The 21953-nt window shown below is 40.4% G+C and overlaps 1 protein-coding gene across 3 annotated transcripts in view; it reads left to right on the top strand.

Annotated features, from left to right (window-relative positions):
- pik3r5 (phosphoinositide-3-kinase, regulatory subunit 5) overlaps nucleotides 1–21953 on the top strand; it is a 103618-nt gene that overhangs the window by 34478 nt on the left and 47187 nt on the right. The window lies entirely within an intron of this gene.

Below are 21953 nucleotides of genomic sequence, written 5' to 3'. Positions count from 1 at the left end.
AAACGTAACGGTGACAACTTTAATGCCAGGATGAAGAGCAACTGTTCTTTGGAGCATCAGGGGGAAAAAGTATTTCATGATTGAGCTGAGACAACAGTCAGGTAATCATGTTTTTCTCTCTCTGTGTTTGATGTCAGCAAGTATAACAGCACTGTCAAGTCTCTGTTGCTACACGTAGCAAAGTTATCCATCCATCCATCCATCCATCCATCCATTTTCTTCCGCTTTAAACCGGAGTCGGGTCGCGGGGGCAGCAGCTCAAGCAAAGACGCCCAGACCTCCCGATCCACACACACCTCCCCCAGCTCCTCCGGGGGAACCCCAAGGCATTCCCAAGCCAGCCGAGAGACGTAGTCCCTCCAGCGTGTCCTGGGTCTTCCCCGGGGCCTCCTCCCAGTGGTACATGCCTGGAACACCTCTCCAGCGAGGCATCCAGAGGGCATCCGAAAAAGATGCCCGAGCCACCTCAGCTGGCTCCTTTTGACGTGGAGGAGCAGCGGCTCGACTCCGAGCTCCTCCCGAGTGACCGAGCTCCTCACCCTATCTCTAAGGGAGCGCCCAGCCACCCTGCGGAGGAAACTCATCTCGGCCGCTTGTACTCGCGATCTCGTTCTTTCGGTCATGAACCAAATCTCATGACCATAGGTGAGGATCGGAACATAGATCGATCGGTAAATCGAGAGCTTTGCCCCCCTACTCAGCTCCTGAGAGCTCTCTCTTCACCACGACGGTCCGATACAGCAACCGCATCAATGCAGACGCTGCACCGATCCATCTGTCGATCTCACGCTCCATCCATCCCTCACTCGTGAACAAGACCCCGAGATACTTAAACTCCTCCACTTGAGGCAAGGACACTCCACCAACCTGAAGAGGGCAAAGCACCTTTTTCCGGTCGAGAACCATGGCCTCGGATTTGGAGTGCTGATTTTCATCCCGGACGCTTCACACTCGGCTGGAAACCGCCCCGTAGCAAAGTTAAATAACCTCAAATAACATATATATATTTTATATGTCGTTTTATTTATATATATATATATATATATATATATATATATATATATATACACAAAACAAAAATATAAACGCAACACTTTTGGTTTTGCTCCCATTTTGTATGAGATGAACTCAAAGATCTAAAACTTTTTCCACATACACAATATCACCATTTCTCTCAAATATTGTTCACAAACCAGTCTAAATCTGTGATAGTGAGCACTTCTCCTTTGCTGAGATAATCCATCCCACCTCACAGGTGTGCCATACCAAGATGCTGATTAGACGCCATGATTAGTGCACAGGTGTGCCTTAGACTGCCCACAATAAAAGGCCACTCTGAAAGGTGCAGTTTTATCACACAGCACAATGCCACAGATGTCGCAAGATTTGAGGGAGCGTGCAGTTGGCATGCTGACAGCAGGAATGTCAACCAGAGCTGTTGCTCGTGTATTGAATGTTCATGTCTCTACCATAAGCCGTCTCCAAAGTCGTTTCAGAGAATTTGGCAGTACATCCAACCAGCCTCACAACCGCAGACCACGTGTAACCACACCAGCCCAGGACCTCCACATCCAGCATGTTCACCTCCAAGATCGTCTGAGACCAGCCACTCGGACAGCTGCTGAAACAATCAGTTTGCATAACCAAAGAATTTCTGCACAAACTGTCAGAAACCATCTCAGGGAAGCTCATCTGCATGCTCGTCGTCGTCATCGGGGTCTCGACCTGACTCCAGTTCGTCGTCGTAACCGACTTGAGTGGGCAAATGCTCACATTCGCTGGCGTTTGGCACGTTGGAGAGGTGTTCTCTTCACGGATGATGCGAAGGAGATGTGTTGCACTGCATGAGGCAAATGGTGGTCACACCCGATACTGACTGGTATCCCCCCCCAATAAAACAAAACTGCACCTTTCAGAGTGGCCTTTTATTGTGGGCAGTCTAAGGCACACCTGTGCACTAATCAGCATCTTGGTATGGCACACCTGTGAGGTGGGATGGATTATCTCAGCAAAGGAGAAGTGTTCACTATCACAGATTTCGACTGGTTTGTGAACAATATTTGAGGGAAATGGTGATATTGTGTATGTGGAAAAAGTTTTAGATCTTTGAGTTCATCTCATACAAAATGGGAGCAAAACCAAAAATGTTGCGTTTATATTTTTGTTGAGTATATATACACGAGGTCTGTTAGAAAAGTATCCGACCTTTTTATTTTTTTCAAAAACCTGATGGATTTGAATCACTTGTGCTTGCATGAGCCAACCTTGAACCTTCGTGCACATGCGTGAATTTTTTCATGCCTGTCGATTGTGTTATTTGCTTTTAAGCAGCATTTGTGTGAGGATGGGTGGAGTCTCTCGTCGGATTTTCTTTGCAAGGAAAATGGTGGAACAACTGGAGCAGCGCGACTGCATCAAATTTTGCCAGAAACTGGGCGACAGCCAGGTGGAAACCATTCGGATTATTCAGACGGCTTTCGGTGACAATCCTACGGGCATCACACAGCTTAAGGAGTGGTACAAGCGGTTTAAAGACGTCCGCACAATGGTGGAGAGCGAGCCACACTCCGGTCGGCCATCAACATGCCGAAATGACCAGATCATTTCCAAAGTGAACACTGTGGTGATGCGGGACCATCGTGTGACCAGTGGTGGGCACAGATAACCAAAAAATTAACTTTGATAACAGATAATCAGATAACTTAAAAGTTATCTTTGATAAAGATAAACCAATAAACCACCCAAAAATGTATCGGAAGTTACAGATAATCGATAACCGATAAATTCCAGTATTGGCTCTGGTACATTTGCAATTACTAAGAAACTGAAATTGACTTTTAACACGACCGCTTTTGAAAGCATCAAAAGCGACAAAAGACCCAAAGAATGAGCCAGTAATTCCATGTTTGACCATGCTGCCCCCTGTAGGAAGCTGCATAGACGAATCCTGAGAGCACCCACAAAATGAGCTCTATACTAATCATAATGATCCGGTCAGGCGGAGGTCTTGAAAAATAAAGTCATACTAACTTATGGTTTTGTGAAAATACTGATAGAATAACTCCATTAATGTCAATTCTGTCATTTGTACAAAGTTAAAATATAACATATATCTTTTAAAGTTGAATAATGCACTAATTCTGAGGTTTTGTAACAAACACAGACTGCAAAGCATTCTGGGTAAAAGTGCCTCTGCTAAACACTGATTGTTCAGTCATTCATTATGTAAACCAACACGTTAATGTGACTTGTGTCGTGTGTTGGTTTAAAAGATAAATGTGCTTTTGTAAAATATTCCATTTTTATTTGTAAAAACAGGCATTTTTACGGAGCCCTGGAAGTGTCATCGCAAAATGTTTTGCATGTGGAGAGAATGTTTGATGATGTGCGCACGTTTTATGATGTTGTAAAACATGCACTCAATATTAGTAAGTAAATTTATTTATATAGTGCTTTTCACAGACATAAGTCACAAAGAACTTCACAGGTTAAAATGCAATAATAAAAACATAGATAAAACAAAGGACAAGGTTAACAATTGGTCAGTTCTGAAAAGCCTTATCTTGACACATAAATGTTGGTTTTACACTGTGCCTGTTTTGGCCATTTTTCAGATGATTTTTCATTCATGCGAGAATTTTTTGGACCGAGTTTCAGGTTAATCGCGCCCCCTGCATCGTGTAGTGGAGTAACAAGCTTTAACATCTCACGACCACCTCCTGCTGCTGAAGAGCTACAAAGCATCCAACCGAAGAGCTGTCTTGTAATTTTTTTGTTGTTGTTTTGTTTTTAAACTTAATTTGTAAAAAAAAAAAAAAAAAAAGCCATTTGCAAAGCCAAAAAGTTGATTTGACCACCATCTGATATAACCGGGTCAAAATAAATAGAACACTGCCATCTACTGGTACCCAGACGCTTAGTACTCACACCCCCATACCAGGCTCTTGCTTGCCTCTACTGGTGGTTGGCTCTCACTGCGGTATTGTATCACTTCCTGTTCCGGAGCACAGCGGTGTTTTGCTGTATCTGTTAGCTGTTTAATCTGCGCAGTTAGATTGATCTAGTTAACTAGATAACGATTTGTTTCACAGTGTAATCTTCACGTGCCTTAACTAAAGCACTCCCTCTGCTGAATCACCTCTAAATTATTTACACATTATTCACTTTGTGTGTTTTTAGGAATCCGCTAGCTTAGCGCAGCTACTAGCTTATCATGGCGGCTTCTCCTGTCTCTCCTGCACTTTTCTGCTCTGGGTGTGAAATGTTTAGTTATTCCTCGGCTTCCTTTAGCAGTAATGGTACTTGTAATAAGTGTAGCTTATTCGAAGCTTTGGAGGCCAGGCTGGGCGAATTGGAGACTCGGCTCCGCACCGTGGAAAATTCTACAGCTAGCCAGGCCCCTGTAGTCGGTGCGGACCAAGGTAGCTTAGCCGCCGTTAGTTTCCCTCTGGCAGATCCCGAGCAGCCGGGAAAGCAGGCCGACTGGGTGACTGTGAGGAGGAAGCGTAGCCCTAAACAGAAGCCCCGTGTACACCGCCAACCCGTTCACATTAATAACCGTTTTTCCCCACTCCACGACACACCCGCTGAGGATCAAACTCTGGTTATTGGCGACTCTGTTTTGAGAAATGTGAAGTTAGCGACACCAGCAACCATAGTCAGTTGTCTTCCGGGGCCCAGAGCAGGTGACACTGAAGGAAATTTGAAACTGCTGGCTAAGGCTACGCGTAAATTTGGTAAGATTGTAATTCACGTCGGCAGTAATGACACCCGGTTACGCCAATCGGAGGTCACTAAAATTAACATTGAATCGGTGTGTAACTTTGCAAAAACAATGTCGGACTTTCTCTGGGCCCCTCTCCAATTGGACCGCGAGTGACATGTTTAGCCGCATGTTCTCCTTGAATTGCTGGCTGTCTGAGTGGTGTCCAAAAAATGAGGTGGGCTTCATAGATAATTGGCAAAGCTTCTGGGGAAAACCTGGTCTTGTTAGGAGAGACGGCATCCATCCCACTTTGGATGGAGCAGCTCTCATTTCTAGAAATCTGGCAAATTTTCTTAAATCCTCCAAACCGTGACTATCCAGGGTTGGGACCAGGAAGTAGAGTTGTAGTCTTAGACACCTCTCTGCAGCTTCTCTCCCCTTGCCATCCCCTCATTACCCCATCCCCGTAGAGACGGTGCCTGCTCCCAGACCACCAATAACCAGCAAAAATCTATTTAAGCATAAAAATTCAAAAAGAAAAAAATAATATAGCACCTTAAACAGTTAAATGTGGTCTATTAAACATTAGGTCGCGAGGCCGCGCGGCACCAGCGCAGTGCAGATCCATCCCGGTGATAAACAACGCAGGCTGTTAACATCGGCGATCGACAAGCTGCTCATAAACCGACCATGGGGCCTAAGAAGGTTCTGACAGCGGAGGAAGGTGACGATATTAAAAAATCTCTGGACTTTTTATCAGAGGAGATTTCTGTTGTGAAGCAGCAACAGAAATCAATCATGGATCTGGTGGAGGAGGTGAAGGCATTACGGCTCCAGAATGCCGAGAAAGACCGGCATCTGGTGCAGCTGGAAAATAGAGTGGCTGAATTGGAGCAGTACACCAGAATCAACGACGTCATCATCACAGGTCTTCACATCAAACCACGGTCCTACGCACGGGCGGTAACAGATGAGAGCGGAGGGGAGCCCAGTGAACAGGAGGTCAGCTCTGTGGAAAAACAGGTTGCTGATTTCCTCCTATCTAAAGGTATAGAAATGGATTTAAATAACATTGAAGCGTGCCACCCTCTGCCCCGGAGAAATGACGGTGATAAACGAACCGTCATCATGAGATTCATCAACAGAAAACACAAAACAGCACTGTTAAAACAAGGAAGAAAACTGAAAGGGACAAACGTATTCATCAATGAACATCTCACCAAACGGAATGCCGACATCGCCAGGAAAGCACGCTTCTTGAAGAAACAGGGAAAAATCCAGCACACATGGACTTCAAACTGTAAAATATTCATCAAACTGAACGGATCACCAGAACAAGCAAAAGTCATGGCAATAAGGAACATCGAGGAGCTGGACAAATATGAACAATAGTGTTTCTTAAAGCGAGGATCTGGACAGATATGACCAATAAGGTATGAGGACACAAACACATCACAACACCATGACACAGACCAGAGGAACCTATTCATCTACTACCTATTCATCTACATCTGGAGACAAGAAGGATATAACTCAAAGGATTGCTGATCATGGAAAAGTAGAACTGAGAACATTTAAATACACAGACCACAATGTACTGGACTTGGAGCACGATATAGACCCAGACAATAATTTCTTCTCAAATATCAATGACAGTTGTTGCTATTATACAGATGAACAGTTTAATCGGATCATTAAAACGGATAACAAATTATCAATAATCCATTTCAACAGCAGAAGTCTATATGCAAACTTTAACAACATTAAAGAATATTTAAGTCAGTTTAAAAAAATATTTAACATAATTGCTATATCAGAAACATGGATCAATGAAGATAAAGGAATGGATTTTGAACTGGATGGATATGAATTTAATTGTGTAAACAGAAAGAATAAGAGTGGAGGAGGAGTGGCTGTGTATGTGGATAAGAACATGGATTATAAAATAGTAGACAATATGACAACTGTGATTGATAACTTATTAGAATGTATAACTATTGAAATATGTGAAGAAAAAAGCAAAAATGTATTAGTCAGCTGTATATATAGAGCACCAGGATCTAGTATTGAAACATTCACTGACTGTATGGGAAAAATGTTCTCAAAAACTAATCAAAAAACTGTGTTCATTTGTGGTGACTTAAATATTGATCTGCTCAATCCAAATAAGCATAAAATAACAGATGAATTTATCAGTATAATGTACAGTATGAGTTTATATCCAAAAATCACCAGGCCAAGCAGAATTACATCCCATAGTGCCACCTTAATTGATAATATATTCAGCAATGATATTGAGAATAACACTGTGAGTGGATTATTAATCAATGACATTAGTGATCATCTACCAGTTTTCATCGTTTATAATAGAAACCATCGGCGGAATCAGCCAGAGGAGAAAATAAAATACAGGCGAGTGCGGACAGAGGAAAACATGAACACACTAAAGAAGGATTTACAGGAGCAAAACTGGGAAAAGGTATACAGTGAAAGTGATGTTGATAGTGCATATGAAACTTTTTTACAAATATTTACATCATTATATGATAAAAATTGTCCAATTAAACAAGACTACAGAAAACAAAAAATCCAAGCTCGACCATGGATGACGAAAGGGTTACGAAATGCATGTAATAAGAAAAATACACTGTATAGAGAATTCATAAAACTAAAGACTAAAGAGGCAGAAAATAGATATAAGAAATACAAAAATAGATTAACTAATATTATACGGGTATGTAGGAAGGAATATTATAGTAACATATTATATAATAACAAAAACAATATTAAAGGAATATGGGATATATTAAATAGCATTATCAAAAATGGTAATAAAAAACAGAGTTACCCTCAGTATTTCATTGATAATAATGTCAAGAAGGAAAATAAGGATGAGGTAGTCAACGGTTTTAATAATTTTTTTGTAAATATTGGACCAAGCTTGGCAGAAAAAATTCCCGATTCCCAACCTGAGGATTGGGATAATAATCTCATAGAAAGAAATCCCTGTTCAATGTTCCTCACAGCAGTGGATGGAAATGAAATTATAGACATTGTGAATAATTGTAAATATAAAACATCTACCGATTTAAATGAAATTGATATGGTGGTGGTAAAACAGGTCATTGAATGGATTGTAGAACCATTAACATACATCTGTAACTTATCATTTCAAACCGGTAAATTTCCCAATCAAATGAAAATAGCTAAGGTTGTGCCGCTGTATAAGACTGGGGATAGACACCACTTCACAAATTATAGACCTGTTTCTTTGCTTCCACAATTTTCCAAATTATTAGAAAAGTTATTCAATAATAGATTAGACAAATTCATAAATAAACATAAATTACTTACTGATAGTCAATATGGATTCAGAGCACATAGTTCAACATCACTTGCATTAATAGAATCAGTTGAGGAGATTACAAACGCCATAGACCACAAATTACATTCAGTTGGAATATTTATAGATCTTAAAAAGGCTTTTGATACAATTAATCATGACATATTAATCAATAAACTTGAACAGTATGGGATTAGGGGGTTGGTGTTGCACTGGGTGAGAAGCTACTTAAGTAACAGAAAACAGTTTGTGAAGTTGGGGGAATATACATCATCATGCTTGGACAATGCTTGTGGCGTCCCACAGGGGTCAGTATTGGGTCCAAAACTGTTTCTAATTTATATAAATGATATTGTCAATGTTTCCAAAATATTAAAATTAGTATTATTTGCAGATGACACAAGCATTTTTTGTTCAGGGGGGGATTTGCAGGAGTTACTGAGGAGGATCAGTATGGAAATGGGAAAATTGAAAATATGGTTTGACAGAAATAAATTATCATTAAACTTAAGTAAAACAAAATACATGTTATTTGGCTATTGTAATACAGATATACAGGTTCAGTTACAAGTCGAGGGGGTAGATATTGAAAGGGTACATGAAAATAAGTTTCTGGGGGTGATAATAGATGATAAGATAAACTGGAAGACTCATATAAAACATATACAAAGTAAACTGTCAAGAAGCATTTCAGTTCTAAACAAAGCGAAACATATTCTGGACCACAACTCACTCCGCATTCTTTACTGCTCACTGGTTTTACCATATTTACAGTACTGTGCAGAGGTATGGGGTAATACTTATAAAGGTACAACACAATCACTGTCAGTAATGCAGAAAAGAGCTATAAGAATTATTCATAATACTGGCTATAGAGATCATACAAATCCACTATTTTTACAATCCAAATTCTTAAAATTCACAGACTTGGTTCATTTTCAAACAGTACAAATTGTGTATAAAGCAATAAACAATTTACTTCCAGCAAATATTAAAAATATGTTTTTTAACAGATCAGGGGATTACAGTCTGAGGGGGAAATTTAATTTAAAGCATCAGTGGGCACGAACAACATTAAAAGGTTTCTGTATTTCTGTCTGTGGGGTGAGGATGTGGAACAGATTGGGAGTGGGGCTCAAGCAATGTCCAAGCATGAACCAGTTCAAACAGCGGTACAAAAATATGGTTTTTTCTGGGTATAGGGAGGAGGAAGGGTAATGAGGGTTAGGGTGTTTTTGTTGTTTGCTTCGGCTTGTAAATATATAGTATTTTGTATGTAAGTAGGTATGTGTAGGTGTATATTTATGTTTGTGTATATATATGTGTATATATGTATATGTGTATGTTGATGTGTATATGTATGTGTGTGTATATATATGTATATATATATATATATATATTGATATCGGTTTAGGTGTGTAGGAATTTATGTGTATATGTGGCAAAGGGTATTACTGGTTGTGGGGAAGAAGGGGTAGGGATAAATAAGCTGATGCTTCACCCTACCCCTTTTCGGACATGTTGGGTACACAGTAGGAACTTTTTTGTTGTTGTCTTTACTGATCTATCTTGTAATTGTTGTTGTATCAAATGTTCGAAATAAACAGTTTTCATTCATTCATTCATTCATTCATTCATTCATTCATTCATTCATTCATTCATTCATTAGGTCTCTCTCTTCTAAGTCCCTGTTAGTAAATGATATAATAATTGATCAACATATTGATTTATTCTGCCTTACAGAAACCTGGTTACAGCAGGATGAATATGTTAGTTTAAATGAGTCAACACCCCAGAGTCACACTAACTGCCAGAATTCTCGTAGCACGGGCCGAGGCAGAGGATTAGCACAATCTTCCATTCCAGCTTATTAATTAATCAAAAACCCAGACAGAGCTTTAATTCATTTGAAAGCTTGACTCTTAGTCTTGTCCATCCAAATTGGAAGTCCCAAAAACCAGTTTTATTTGTTATTATCTATCGTCCACCTGGTCGTTACTGTGAGTTTCTCTGTGAATTTTCAGACCTTTTGTCTGACTTAGTGCTTAGCTCAGATAAGATAATTATAGTGGGCAATTTTAACATCCACACAGATGCTGAGAATGACAGCCTCAACACTGCATTTAATCTATTATTAGACTCAATTGGCTTTGCTCAAAATGTAAATGAGTCCACCCACCACTTTAACCATATCTTAGATCTTGTTCTGACTTATGGATTGGAAATTGAAGACTTAACAGTATTCCCTGAAAACTCCCTTCTGTCTGATTATTTCTTAATAACATTTACATTTACTCTGATGGACTACCCAGCAGTGGGGAATAAGTTTCATTACACTAGAAGTCTTTCAGAAAGCGCTGTAACTAGGTTTAAGGATATGATTCCTTCTTTATGTTCTCTAATGCCATATACCAACACAGTGCAGAGTAGCTACCTAAACTCTGTAAGTGAGATAGCGTATCTCGTCAGTAGTTTTACATCCTCATTGAAGACAACTTTGGATGCTGTAGCTCCTCTGAAAAAGAGAGCTTTAAATCATAAGTGCCTGACTCCGTGGTATAACTCACAAACTCGCAGCTTAAAGCAGGTTGGAGAGGAAATGGCGTCTCACTAATTTAGAAGATCTTCACTTAGCCTGGAAAAAGAGTCTGTTGCTCTATAAAAAAGAACAACCCCAGGTTTCTTTTCAGCACTGTAGCCAGGCTGACAAAGAGTCAGAGCTCTATTGAGCCGAGTATTCCTTTAACTTTAACTAGTAATGACTTCATGACTTTCTTTGCTAATAAAATTTTAACTATTAGAGAAAAAATTACTCATAACCATCCCAAAGACGTATCATTATTTTTGGCTGCTTTCAGTGATGCCGGTATTTGGTTAGACTCTTTCTCTCCGTTTGTTCTGTCTGAGTTATTTTCATTAGTTACTTCCTCCAAACCATCAACATGTCTATTAGACCCCATTCCTACCAGGCTGCTCATGGAAGCCCTACCACTATTTAATGCTTCGATCTTAAATATGATCAATCTATCTTTATTAGTTGGCTATGTACCACAGGCTTTTAAGGTGGCAGTAATTAAACCATTACTTAAAAAGCCATCACTTGACCCAGCTATCTTAGCTAATTATAGGCCAATCTCCAACCTTCCTTTTCTCTCAAAAATTCTTGAAAGGGTAGTTGTAAAACAGCTAACTGATCATCTGCAGAGGAATGGTCTATTTGAAGGTTCAGTCAGGTTTTAGAATTCATCATAGTACAGAAACAGCATTAGTGAAGGTTACAAATGATCTTCTTATGGCCTCAGACAGTGGACTCATCTCTGTGCTTGTTCTGTTAGACCTCAGTGCTGCTTTTGATACTGTTGACCATAAAATTTTATTACAGAGATTAGAGCATGCCATAGGTATTAAAGGCACTGCGCTGCAGTGGTTTGAATCATATTTATCTAATAGATTACAATTTGTTCATGTAAATGGGGAATCTTCTTCACAGACTAAGGTTAATTATGGAGTTCCACAAGGTTCTGTGCTAGGACCAATTTTATTCACTTTATACATGCTTCCCTTAGGCAGTATTATTAGACGGCATTGCTTAAATTTTCATTGTTACGCAGATGATACCCAGCTTTATCTATCCATGAAGCCAGAGGACACACACCAATTAGCTAAACTGCAGGATTATCTTACAGACATAAAGACATGGATGACCTCTAATTTCCTGCTTTTAAACTCATATAAAACTGAAGTTATTGTACTTGGCCCCACAAATATTAGAAACATGGTGTCTAACCAGATCCTTACTCTGGATGGCATTACCCTGACCTCTAGTAATACTGTGAGAGAAATCTTGGAGTCATTTTTGATCAAGATATGTCATTCAATGCGCATATTAAACAAATATGTAGGACTGCTTTTTTGCATTTACGCAATATCGCTAAAATTAGAAAGGTCTTGTCTCAGAGTGATGCTGAAAAACTAATTCATGCATTTATTTCCTCTAGGCTGGACTATTGTAATTCATTATTATCAGGTTGTCCTAAAAGTTCCCTGAAAAGCCTTCAGTTAATTCAAAATGCTGCAGCTAGAGTACTAACAGGGACTAGAAGGAGAGAGCATATCTCACCCATATTGGCCTCTCTTCATTGGCTTCCTGTTAATTCTAGAATAGAATTTAAAATTCTTCTTCTTACTTATAAGGTTTTGAATAATCAGGTCCCATCTTATCTTAGGGACCTCATAGTACCATATCACCTCAATAGAGCGCTTCGCTCTCAGACTGCAGGCTTACTTGTAGTTCCTAGGGTTTGTAAGAGTAGAATGGGAGGCAGAGCCTTCAGCTTTCAGGCTCCTCTCCTGTGGAACCAGCTCCCAATTCAGATCAGGGAGATAGACACCCTCTCTACTTCTAAGATTAGGCTTAAAACTTTCCTTTTTGCTAAAGCTTATAGTTAGGGCTGGATCAGGTGACCCTGAACCATCCCTTAGTTATGCTGCTATAGACTTAGACTGCTGGGGGGTTCCCATGATGCCCTGAGTGTTTCTTTCTCTTTTTGCTCTGTATGCACCACTCTGCATTTAATCATTAGTGATTGATCTCTGCTCCCCTCCACAGCATGTCTTTTTCCTGGTTCTCTCCCTCAGCTCCAACCAGTCCCAGCAGAAGACTGCCCCTCCCTGAGCCTGGTTCTGCTGGAGGTTTCTTCCTGTTAAAAGGGAGTTTTTCCTTCCCACTGTCGCCAAGTGCTTGCTCACAGGGGGTCGTTTTGACCGTTGGGGTTTTTACGTAATTATTGTATGGCCTTGCCTTACAATATAAAGCGCCTTGGGGCAACTGTTTGTTGTGATTTGGCGCTATATAAATAAAATTGATTTGATTTGGGGCGAATACTGCCATGAACACTACTGGCCAGTAGATGGCAATAGCGGCCTTGAAAACTTGGCAAACAAAATTCCCGATAATCCGTGTTTGCTACATTTAAGATGCGTGGAATTTAAACGCAAATACAATAACGTCTATAAACCCAGAGAATATATTCACGAGAGTTTTAGGCACTATAGTTTAATGCTGTCGTCCGTGGAGCCTGAACAGAGTGTCTGAAATGCATTTGTCCTGTCGTGAACGTCTGAGATTACCCTATGCTACCCATAATGCATTGCTGCCGGGCACAGCATGTGGTCACAAAACCTTAAAAATTAGCACATTACTTTAAAACGAAAACATATATCTGATATTTTCACTTTATAAAACTTCAGACATGACAGTAATTTTAAATAACTTTATAATAACAAAATGAGTAGGTTAAAATTTGAACCATAAGTTAAAAATATATTCCTCTGGATGACTTGGGTGATGTTGCGGTTATTTCAGTATGGTGTTAAAGGAAATGATTTTTTTTTTTTTTTTTTTTTTTTTTTTTTTTGCTTTTAACAGGTAGGTCTCAACTGCTTTTAAGTTTTAAAAATGTTTTTCACTGTTCAGCTTGGTTTACTACGTTATCGGTCTAAAAGTTATCGGTCAGCAATTCATCAGAAGATAATTAGTCCGATGATGGTTTTTAAAGTTATCTAAAAAGATAATCTGATAATGAAAACATTATCTTTGATAATTATCTGTTATCGGATTATCGGAAGTGTGCCCACCACTGCGTGTGACTATCCGAAAAACTGCGGAAGAGGTGGGCATTAGCACTTTGTGAAGATGGATGGATGGATGGATGGAGTGGTGTTACTCTGCAAAGTGCATTCAAACTGTATAATGCATGGCTTCGAGTTGTTTAATCCGCTTATGCCATGGTCCCACACAGTCCACAATCTTTATGCCGTTGCTTTTGTTGATCTTCTCGTTTGTTCTCCTCCTCTTTCCATTCCTCAAACATTTTATTTTGGTCAAACATATTAAAATTCACTTGTAAATCCATGTTTTCTCACGTTTCTGTCATTCACCTGTCAAAACACAGCTGATTTGCGCGTTGCTGTGGTGACTACCAGAGCAGTGACTTAACTCGCCAAACTACGTGTGCGTATACACGAAAATAATGCACGCTAGTGAGACATGGAATTCTCACTGACCATGGTGTGTGTGTGTGTGTGTGTGTGTGTGTGTGTGTGTGTGTGTGTGTGTGTGTGTATATATATATATATATATATATATATATGTATATATATATATATATATATACACACAAAACAATATACAGTGAGGAAAATAAGTATTTGAACACCCTGCGATTTTGCAAGTTCTCTCACTTAGAAATCATGGAGGGGTCTGAAATTTTCATCTTAGGTGCATGTCCACTGTGAGAGACATAATCTAAAAAAAAAAATCCGGAAATCACTGAAAATCAATGTTAATATTTGGTACAGTAGCCTTTGTTTGCAGTTACAGAGGTCAAACGTTTCCTGTCGTTTTTCACCAGGTTTGCACACACTGTAGCCGGGATTTTGGCCCACTCCTCCACACAGATCTTCTCCAAATCTTTCAGGTTTGGAGTTTCAGCTCCTTCCAAAGATTTTCTATTGAGTTCAGTTCTGGAGACTGGCCAGGCCACTCCAGGACCTTGAAATGCTTCTTACAGAGCTTACTTCCAACAGCTAGCCAATCAGAGTGCGGCATATGAAGGTCAAGAACTAGCTGACAGACGCTGGTTGAAAAAATGGCAACATACATGTCAACAACAGCAGAAAAACATCTGCCAGCGAGGTTTGCTGAGTTCATAGAGGAGGAACTGGTGGAAATATTGAACTCCAAGGATGCCAAAAACACTAAGAAGGTAGACATACACGCTACTGAAGTTTTAGAAGCATTCATCGCATCAGAATCAATCATATGCGGTTCACAACGAAATAAATTGATCTAATTTACTTGACTCTTTGTTGTTTGCTTAATTTGGGAGGGGGGTGGAGAACATAACAATTGATGGATGGCAAGTCGTCCAACATAGAGAAATAGTGGATGAAGAAAAGTTATATAACTTTTCTTCATCCAATATAATAATGGATGGACTCCTTACCATCCATTATTTGTATTTTATATATATACACAGTATGCTCCAGAAGTATTGGAACACTTGGTATTTCACACATTTTAATTCGTTTGTCATTTCAAATACAATTAAAAAAATTAATCAAATTTTTAAAATTATCTTCCTGAAACTGAAAGCAAATCTCTGCAATTTGCTATACTTAATTAAAAATATAAAAGCCAAGAAGTAATGGAACATTTTGGTATAATACTTGTAAATAATGAGCTTTATTGCCAGTTTTCAGTCAGGGGATGGATAACTGAAAATTTCCAAGGCACTGAATATCTATATCATTCTAATGCTAATATAGCAGCTTGAGTCACCAGTCAAGGACATGCAGCTTGTTGGGGAATATAAAGCCAATGCTGTTTTCTCCAAAAGTTAACCCTTCAATTCAATTTAGTTTTCCTAACCCTAACCATGGCATGGCAAGATAATTAGGCTGATATCAGACCCGATCTTCCCCTTCCAACAATCTTAAGGATGCCCCGATTATCGTAATGACTCTAAAGATAATCATAGCAGATATTCCTGCCATGTGTGGTGCATTAAGAGCACACTAGTTCAATTTTTTTTTCAATTTATTTTCATTTATATAGCGCTAAATCACAACAGAGTTGCCTCAAAGTGCTTCACACAGGTAAGGTCCAACCTTACCAACCCCCAGAGCAACAGTGGTAAGGAAAAACTCCCTCTGAGGAAGAAACCTCAAGCAGACCAGACTCAAAGGGGTGACCCTCTGCTTGGGCCATGCTACAAGCATAAATTACAGAACAATTCACAGAACAATTCATGGACGAATATACAAGAAATGCTATTGGTGCACAGGACAGGAGGATTGCCAACACGAATACAACTCCCATCTCTGGATGGAGCTGCACCTTAAACAGAGAGAAAAAAAAAACAATCAGGCATCAGAAAGACAAAAAAATAATCTATAATTTGCCAGCATTAAACAACAAGAAAACAGAGAAATACTAAGGTGATCGCCAGCCACTAGCCCTAAACTTCACTAAAAGACCCAGAATTTAGGTAAAGTTGAGGCCGCGGCCCACTCCAATTACTAATAAATGAATTAAAAGAGTAAAAAGTGTAAAACAAAACTGTTCCAGTATGCTAGCCATATGAAAAGGAAAATAAGTGTGTCTTAAGTCTGGACTTGAAAGTCTTGACAAAATCTGAATGTTGTATTGACGCAGGGAGATCATTCCACAGAACAGGGGCACGATAAGAGAAAGCTCTGTGACCCGCAGATTTCTTATTCACCTTAGGGACACAAAGTAGTCCTGCACCCTGAGAACATAAAGCCCGGGCCGGTACGTAAGGTCTAATTAGGTCAGCTAGGTAGGGAGGTGCCAGTCCATGAATAATTTTATAGGTTAGTAGCAGAACCCTAAAATCTGATCTCACTGGGACAGGAAGTCAGTGAAGGGATGCCAAAATGGGTGTAATGTGGTCGAACTTTCTGCTTCGTGTCAAAAGTCTGGCTGCTGCATTTTGAACCAGTTGGAGACCCCTAATGCTAGACTGCGGTAAACCAGAAAATAGAATATTGCAGTAGTCAGTAGTAGTAGTCAGCCATAGACAGGATGGGACGAATCTTCGCTATATTTCGCAGGTGGAAGAAAGCAGTCCTAGTAATATTTCTAATGTGGAGGCCAAAGGACAACGAAGGATCAAAAATTACCCCAAGGTTCCTCACTTTGTCAGTGTGATGAGCCGAGGCTGAGTGTTAACTGGTCAAATTGATGCCGATGTCTCACTGGACCAAGAACCATCATTTTAAAAGTAGAGTTTAAAAGTAGGAAGTTTCTAGACATCCAACTTCTCACTGCTGCAAGGCAATCTTCTAAGGATTTTATGTGAACGAGATTACCAGCAGTTATCGGCATGTATAACTGAGTATCATCTGCATAGCAGTGAAAGGTAATCCCAAAACACCACAATATGTGCCCAAGGGGCGCTATATAAAAGGGAGAAAAGCAGGGGGCCTAAGACGGACCCCTGTGGAACCCCGAATTTCATGTCACTAAGGTTAGAGGTAGTGTTACTGTACAAAACACAGTGAGAACAACTGGTTAAGTATGACGTCAGCCATGCAAGGGCACTCCCAGTAATCCCAAAATGATTTTCCAGCCTATCAAGTAGAATATGATGATCCACTGTATCAAATTCAGCACTGAGATCTAACGGCAACAGAACCGTAGTGGTGTCCGAATCCATTGTAAGCAGAAGATCATTCACCACTTTAGTGAGAGCCGTCTCTGTGGAATGATATTTTCTAAAAGCAGACTGCAATGGCTCAAAGAGATTATTCTCAGTAAGATAGTCTATGAGCTGCCGTGACACTACTTTTTCCAGAATTTTAGAGAAAAATGATAGATTTGATATCGGCCGATAGTTTTTCTATACACTAGGGTCAAGATTAGGTTTCTTAAGTAATGGTTTAATCACTGCAGATTTGAAACATTTAGGAACAGATCCAGAAGTTAAAGAAAGATTAATAATTTCCAGCACAGTTGGCCCAAGAGTGGGCCACAGGACCTTAAACAGTTTTGTTGGTATAGGATCAAATAAACAGATTGTGCTTTTTGTTGACATTACGAGTTTTGTCAGTATGCCTAGTGAGATACTGTCAAATTCTGTAAATCTAGTTAATACCTCAGTAGTGGCGCCCACATCAATAGCAGGGTGTAGTGGCTGGATTAAGGCATGCCGGGATATGTTTAACCTGATGTCTTCCATTTTCTTCCCAAAGTAATCCAGGAAATCTTGTGCTGTAAAAGGAGAGCGAACTACAGGTGGTTGTCCATGCAAAAGTGTTGCCACCGTGTTGAACAAGAACTTTGAGTTATGCTTGTTTTTGTTGATCAAATCAGAGTAGTAAGTCCGCTTTGCATGCTTATAGTCTAAGATAGCATCACGCAACGCAAGGTGAAATACTTTTAATTTGGAACGGCGCCATTTCCGTTGTAGACCTCTTGCTTTATGCTTGAGGTCACGCAAATAATCATTGAACCAAGGTGACTGTGATTTGGGGGAGCGCAGTTTTAACACAGGTGGTGCAATCATGTCGAGTGTAGTTTTGAGCACTGAGTTTAAACTATCCACAAGTCTGTCTACTGACTGGGTATTTAGGCAGTCTAGCTTTGAGTTCAGTCTTAGTTGAGGAGTTGGTGCATCGCCGTAATGATATATAAGGTTGTTGTTCCACTAAACATGGCAGCAAAACTGTAAACTTAATAAGTGAGTGATCAGACACCACTGATGTAAGAGGCATGATGTCAATATTCGTGACAGCAATGCCACGTGCGAGAACCAGATCCAGGATTTTTCCACTAATGTGCGTCGAATCCCGAATGCATTGCCGAAATCCTAATGCATCCACAATTTCCATAAATGATCAGAAGGCTTATTTATATGAATGTTAAAGTCACCAATGATCAGAATGTTATTTACACTAGTTGACAAGTTAGAGATGAACGCACCAAATTCATCTAAGAATTCAGAATATGGGCCAGGAGGCCTATATACAGTGACAAAGTAATATGACTGATTTTTATTCTTCTGACCTTGGCAATGTGTAATATCCTGAGCAAAGCGGAGAATCAGATGCTTAAACAAGTGATATTTGTAACCCCCAACAGCTAATAGGCTAAACCTAGATTTAGAAATAAGAGCAACACCCCCGCCTTGCTTCGCATCACGAGGGACGTGACTAAATGTATATGCTGGTGGGCAGGCCTCATTTAACGGGAGGACAGCTGTAGGTTTAAGCAAGGTTTCACATAGCCCAATCATATCTAAGTGATGATCAATAATTAGATCATTGATCAACAATGATTTTGATGACAGTGATCTTATATTAATGAGACCCAGTCTAAGGACCTCAGTGGGGTTGACAGTTGAACTGTTTGGGTTTAGGGGTGGTTCCAGAGTAGGCTATATAAGATGCCTAGAAGTAGGTTTAGGTTTAAGACATTCCATGTGTGTTGTAGGTAGCAGACACGAAATCTTTGCTATTGCTGGAACAACCACTGGGCCATCCTCAATTTCAACATTATCCAATATAGTAATGGGTATTAAGTTTGGAAAGCATATCCCTCTATGATTTGTATGGACACGACTACGGACGCAGGCCACAGTCTCAACTTGTTGAAATTCCCTCCCTGGCAAACTGCACTATCACCATAGTGGATTTTCTGCACTAAATTCCCAGCTAAGCTAATGGATTCCACACCCACATTTGTCATAAGCCTTGCAGGGTCTCTAATCACCTGCTCCGTGGCCTGCTGTAGATTCCTAATGTTACCCTCCCTGTAGAGCTCTATCTATGTTCGCAGACAAGATGGCGGCACCTTCCCCAGTAGGGAGGCCGTCCGGCATCAGCAAGCCACGGCGGCCCCAGAACAAAAGCCAGTTATCAATAAAGCTAAAACCTTGCAGTCTACAAAACTGCGCCAGCCACCTATTTAACGATGTCAGCCTGCTAAATGCCTCATCAGTACCCCAGGAGGGGAGGGGACCAGAGACTATTAATCTATGCCGACACATCTTTCTGGCAAGGTCACAAGTCCTCTCTATGTCCGTTTTGTGACCTCTGAGTGCTTCATCCTGATATCATTGGTGCCAACGTGAATAACTATGTGACTATATCTCATGTCATGTTCCTTCGTCTGTCTTCCCTTCTCCAGCATCAGCACCCTAAGATGAGATGCAGTGTCGGGAGCTCTGGTCCCAGGAATACATTTAACATCAGCCGGCATCTGTAACCTGACTTTGCGGGTGATAGAATCCCCTATCACTAAAGTCCAGTGTTTCGGCCTGGAGACAGGAGTGGAAGTCACTTGTGGGCTCAGAGAATTCACATCTGGCAAATCCAAGGGGGAGAACCAATTCACAGTTCGCACTGGCGAGTGTGCTCGGGGTGCCACAACTGGACACCAAGCCCTACGGGGCTTCCTCCGCCTAGCCACAGTCTGAAAGCCGTCCTCCACAGCCGGCGTTTCTAAGCTGATGCTAATGGGCTTGCTAGCCGGCCCAACACTAACCTCATCTGGAGTGCCCGTAACATCTAACTCCACTGCGCTAAGAAGCTGCTCTAACTTACAGACACGGCTCTCTAAGAGAACCACCCTATCTTCCAACATCACACAGGATTTACGGAGGGTGTAAAGTAGAATTAGTAGTGTACTTTGTGCACTAAGAAATTCAAGAATGTAGCCAAGCAAACACGAGCTAACCAATAATGGATAAGCTAACCACTCCTAAGGCTCACACAGACGCAAATAAATGAATTAAAATTCACAGCAGTTACACTGAAAAACTAACAGAAGTATTAAAGAGGTAAAAAAGCAGCAGCTATAAAATACACTAAACAGTTAATTAACTAACAGGAATGTAAAAAAATGAAATGAAAAAATGACGGGGGTCCGAAATAGCTAACGCAAGCTAACCGCTAGCGAAAATGCTAGCCGCTCCTAAGATTTTACACAGGAGTAAAATAATTAAAATTCACAGCAGTTCAACTGAAAAACGAAAACAGAAGTATTAAACGGGTAGAAAAGAAACAGCTATAAAAGTAACAACGGAGAGGGGAGGGGTCGACCTAGCTAGCGAAAGCTAACCGCTAGCTAATGCTAACCGCTAGCTAATGCTAACTGCTAGTGATTCACAACAGGACTGTTGTTAAATAATGTTCAGAGTAGATACAATTAATAACCAGAAGAGTGCTAAACAGAAACAAAAGAAGCGTATACAACCGTGTGAAGTTCAGAGTGGCGTCACAGCAACAAACAATCCGTCAGAAGCAAGTTGCCAGATCTAAATTCCCGTGCTCAGACATGTATAGGAACTAGTCTGCTCAGAAGGACGTCAGGACCGCTCAGACCGCAAATTGTGGATATTCAACATGTTGGATTGTCTTGGCCGATATCCCAGCATGTGTGGTGTTCCTCGACCACAAACAAGCACACAGCCTGTTGAATCTGACGTGTAGCCAATTAGAAAGCAAGGTGACGGACGCACGGAGCAGAATCCAAAATCAAAATGGCTGTTATGGTGCACCAGAAAGTCCAGTGGTCGCCACTCCTTTAACCAGAGCCTTTTCTTTTTCTTTTTGTATCATTTTTTCTCCATTAGAAATAGTCCACAAACTTCACTTTCATTTTCATTTTATTTATTCAATGTCTCCAAAGGAGCAACGAGCTGTACAGCAATGGGTATACAGAAAAGTACAAAATAAAAAGAAAAGAAAAGAAAAACACCAGACATTCAGTACACAAGAGGGACACAGTACAGACCTGAATCGATGGAAATGGAACCGAGTTACCTAACGCGATTTACCATCAACCCTAAGTACCTGCTTCTCTCCTCTGGTCAGCATTCAGAACAGAGATAGCCACAGGTACAAAGGAGTGCTTATATCTGTTGCTCCTCACTGTAGGAAACCTAAGCCTCACTCCAGATGGCAAATAAAATTCACCATGGAGAGGGTGGGCCCAATCAGATAAGATCCTCTGAGCCTTCCTCCTCACCTGTCTGGAAAACAAGTCAGACAGTGAGGTCTGCTGGGCCCCCAAGAGCTTGCTGCACAATTTTACTCTGTTGTGAAGTTGCTTCCTTGCTTTAATGCTGAGGTTTCCGTACCAGCACATCATCGAAAAAGTTAAAACCAATTCAACACAAGATTTATAAAATAGGGTCATTATTGTCCTGTCCACTTGAAAACATGACAACTTACGAAGACAAAACAGATGCTGCTGACCCTTCTTATACAGCAAGTCTACATTGTCATTACAGTTCAACTTGCTATCTATCAGCGTTCCCAAGTATTTATAGTTGTCCACATGCTCCACCTGTTGGCCTTTGATTGTAGTGGTTTTGG

The sequence above is a fragment of the Thalassophryne amazonica genome, chromosome 15 (genome assembly GCF_902500255.1).
Source record: "Thalassophryne amazonica chromosome 15, fThaAma1.1, whole genome shotgun sequence".
In the NCBI taxonomy this organism is placed as follows: domain Eukaryota; kingdom Metazoa; phylum Chordata; class Actinopteri; order Batrachoidiformes; family Batrachoididae; genus Thalassophryne; species Thalassophryne amazonica.
This window is presented reverse-complemented; position numbering and strand designations above follow the sequence as displayed.